The sequence below is a fragment of the Tupaia chinensis genome, unplaced genomic scaffold, assembly GCF_000334495.1.
Source record: "Tupaia chinensis unplaced genomic scaffold, TupChi_1.0 Scaffold000037_18, whole genome shotgun sequence".
NCBI lineage: Eukaryota > Metazoa > Chordata > Mammalia > Scandentia > Tupaiidae > Tupaia > Tupaia belangeri.
In genome coordinates this window covers 1,335,048-1,338,438 of record NW_006159476.1, presented here as the reverse complement: position 1 = coordinate 1,338,438, position 3,391 = coordinate 1,335,048, and the positions used below count along the sequence as shown (strand labels likewise).

General features: G+C 45.3%; 1 pseudogene; it reads left to right on the top strand.

The window, feature by feature from the left end:
- Positions 1-467: 467 nt before the first annotated feature.
- Positions 468-1,668, top strand: LOC106734908 (26S proteasome regulatory subunit 4 pseudogene; annotated as a pseudogene).
- Positions 1,669-3,391: the final 1,723 nt, after the last annotated feature.

Here is a 3,391-nt window from a genome sequence, read left to right as displayed (position 1 = left end):
GTGCGTGTGTGCCCAAGATCCCGAGAGGAGAATGGAGGAGAAGGGATTGCAGTGTGGCCATCTCCGCTTGGGGGATGATTTCTTGCTTTCTATCTCTCTGTCTCTGTCTTTCTGGTGAGCGCACGTACCCTATAGCAAAAACCTCTCAAAAAAAAGAAAAAAAAAAAGGAATTGGAGAGAATTAAAGACTACCTTCTCATGGAAGAAGAATTCATTAGAAATCAAGAACAAATGAAACCATTAGAAGAAAAGTAAAAGGAGGAAACATGAAAGGCAGATTATCTGAGGGGGACTCCGATGTTGGTAGGAACCTTGGAAAGAGATCATTGATGACAATCATGCCATCATGTCTACATTGTGGGTTCAGGACACAATGTCAGCATTCTTTCATTTGTAGACAAAGGTCTGTTGGAACTGGGCTACTTGGTCCTGCTCAATCACAAGGTGCATGCAGTAATGGGGTGCTGATGGATGACATGGATCCCTTGGTCATAGTGATGAAGGTGGAAAAGGCCCTGCAAGAGACCTATGTTGATATTGGGGGGTTAGACAACCAAATCCAGGAGAGTAAGGAATCTGTGGAGCTTCCTCTTACCCATCCTGAATATTATGAAGAGATGGGTATAAACCCCCCTAAGGGGGTCATTCTCTATGGTCCCCCTGGCACAGGAAAAACCTTGTTAGCCAAAGCAATTTTAAACCAAACTTCAGCCACTTTCTTGAGAGTTGTTGGCTCTGGGACCAGCAGTTGGCATAATGGCTGTGTTGCTGGACTCCCATGTAGCCGACCATGGTTCGAGAGCCAGACCTGGTGGCTTAAACTCACGCCAGGCGCATGTGCGTGTGTGCCCAAGATCCCGAGAGGAGAATGGAAGAGAAGGGATTGTGGCATGGCCATACCCCCTGGGGAGTGATTTCTCACTTTTTGTCTCTCTGTCTTTCTAACGAGCACACACACCCTACAGCAAAAAAACCTCTACAGGAAAAAAAAAAAAGTTGTTGTTGGCTCTGAACTTATTCAGAAGTGCCTGGGTGATGGGTCCAAACTTTTACGGGAACTGTTTCTAGTTGCTGAAGAACATGCACCATCCATTGTGTTTATTGATGAAATTGATGCCATTGTGACAAAAAGATATTACTCAAATTCTGGTGGTGAAAGAGAAATTCAGCTAACAATGTTGGAATTGTTGAACCAGCTGGATGGATTCGATTCAAGTGAAGATTATTATGGCCACAAACCTAATAGAGACTTTGGATCCAGCACTTATTAGACTAGGCCGCATTAACAGGAAGATTGAGTTCCTCTTGCCTGATGAAAAGACCACAAGAGCACATATTTCAGATTCACATAAACAGGATGACGCTGCCCAATGATGTAATCCTGAACGACCTGATCATGGCTAAGGATGACCTATCTGGTTTCCGACATCAAGGCAATTTGTACAGAAGCTGATCTGATGGCCTTGAGAGAATACAGAATGAAAGTAACAAATGAAGGTTTCAAAAAATCTAAAGAAAATTAATAAAAAACAAGAAGGCATCCCTGAGGGATCTATCTCTAGTGAACCACCATTACCTTCAGTAAAGTGGTTGGCAGTTTTCCTGACCCTGGTGAGGAACAAGGTTGGGAAAATACCCAGAGGAATCCATATTCTGACTGATTTTTAAAAAAGAATTATTTTATTTAGCTTTATTTATTTATTTATTTATTTATTTTAATATGATCAGAGAGGGACAGAGTGAGAGAGAGAGAGAGAGAGAGAGAGAAAGTGAGAAGGCAAGTCACCAGTTCTGGGGCTCAGACCGTGGTCTGCCATGTAGAGTCCAGTGCCCTTAACCACCATACCATCTGTCTGCCCCCTGATTGATTTTTACTATAGACCTCCCATGTGTCTTCTAGAGTGTGACGTGGAGGATGTCCACTGGGCCGCCTTTGTCTGCTGGTCAGCGTGCAGCACTCTGCTTCCCAATAAAGTGTGCTCTTTCACAAAACCAAAAAAACTCACACTGGATACGTGTGCGTTTGTGTCCAAAAACCCAAGGGGAGAATGTAAGAGAAGGGAATGCAGAGTGGCCATCCCCCGGAGAGAGTGATTTCTTGCTTTCTGTCTCCCTCTGTTTCTCCAGCGAGTGCAGGCGCCCTAAAGCAAAAATATCTAAAAAAAAAAAAAAATCTTAAAAAAATTGAATGGGACAGCAGGTGGCATGGTGGTTAAGGTGCTGGATTCCACATGGCTGACTGTCGTTCTAGTCCCATACCTGGTGGCTTGAGCTGGGCATGTGTGGAAATCACACTCCAAGCCGGATATCTACTCTACAATACCTTCTCCTCCACTCTCTTCCTGGGATCTTGGGCATGCATACCCATGTACCTAGCATGAGGTTCAAGCCAATGGGTCTGGGACTCGAACCACAGTTGGCCATGTGGGGGGGTCCAGTAATATAACCTCTATGCCTTCTGCTGGCTCTTAAATCATTTTTTTTTTAGAGGTTTTTCACTATAGGGCGCGTGCGCTTGCCAGACAGACTGAGAGAGACAGAAAGTGAAAAATCACCCCCCGGAGGGAATGGCCATGCCGCAATCCCTTCTCCTCCATTCTCCTCTCGGGATCTTGGGCACGCACGCACACGCGCCTGGTGTGGGTTTTAAGCCACCGGGTCTGGGACGCGGATCGCGCTTGACTACGTGGGAGTCCAGCGACATAGCCATTATGCTAACTGCTGGTTCCCTTAAATCAGCTTTTTAAAGAGAGACTTTTGCTATAGGGCATGTGCATTTGCTGGAGAGACAGAGACAGAAAGGGAGAAATCACCCCTTTGGGGGGTTGGCCACACCACAATCCCTTCTCTGTGGAAAGCAGTCAACCTGAGCAACATGGTGATCTTTAGACACAGGCAGAAATGCAATTCCATGAACCCAGTCATTTGCAGGGTGATGAAAGTCATTAATATGAGAATATGCTAGTTGCCTGTTGTTAGTACTGGGTTAAAGGAAGTCACACATGTTTATCAGAATTGGCCTCAAAAGATCAGAGAAACTTGGGGTTGACAGGTGGCTTAGTGGTTAAGGATGTTGGACTCCCATATGGCTGACCATTGTTCGAGTCCCGGACGTGGTGACTTGCTTTCTCACTTTTTCTTTCTCTCTGAAAACGTGTTCTACCAAGTAAGTCCTGGCACTTCTCCATTTTCCTCTCTCAGGATTTTGGGCACACACGCACACATGCTTGGTGTGAGTTTTAAGCCACCGGGTCCAGGACTTAAACTGTGGTCGACTATGTGGGAGACCGGTGACATAACCATTATGGTATCTGCAGGTCCACCTAAATCAATTTTTAAAAAATTACTTTTGGTGGGCTGGGAAATGGCATGGTGGTTAAAGGCGTCAGAT